We start from the raw sequence: 731 nt of genomic DNA, 5'->3' as shown, positions 1-731 counted from the left end.
TCATGGGGAGTTTCTAATAATCAAAACTCAGTCACACATCAAGTCAACAAAGAGGCCTCCTCATCTAGAGCTAATCTACCTCAACAAAGAAAATGGACTAAAGATCACCCTTTTGAGCTCATCATTGGTGATGCATCTTCTAGAGTTCAAACAAGAAAAGCAACTCAAGAAGAATTTCTATATAGCAGCTTCCTATCTAAAGAAGAACCAAATAAGCTAGAAGAAACTTTGTTGGATCCTGATTGGATTTTAGCTATACAAGAGGAGCTAAACAAATTTGAAAGGAACAAGGTATGGAAGCTGGTACCCAAACCTAAAGGAAATAATCCAATTGACACCAAGTGGGTATTCAGAAACAAGATGGATGAAAATGGCGTAGTGGTAAGGAACAAAGCTAGATTGGTTGCAAAGTGCTACTGTCAACAAGATGGAATAGATTTTGATGAAACTTTTGCTCCTATTGCAAGACTTGAAGCCATCAGGATTTTCTTAGCCTATGCAGCCCGTGCCAATTTCAAGGTCTATAAAATGGATGTCAAAAGTGCCTTTATGAATGGAGATTTGGAGGAGGAAGTCTATGTCAGTCAACCTCTTGGCTTTGAAGATCCAAATTTTCTAGATTATGTCTACTATCTTTTGAAAGCACTTTATGGACTGAAGCAAGCACCTAGAGCCTGGTATGACACTTTATCAAAGTTTATTTTGGAAAATCACTTCACAAGAGGTACTGT

Source organism: Apium graveolens, chromosome 3, assembly GCF_009905375.1.
Source record: "Apium graveolens cultivar Ventura chromosome 3, ASM990537v1, whole genome shotgun sequence".
NCBI lineage: Eukaryota > Viridiplantae > Streptophyta > Magnoliopsida > Apiales > Apiaceae > Apium > Apium graveolens.
This window is presented reverse-complemented; position numbering follows the sequence as displayed.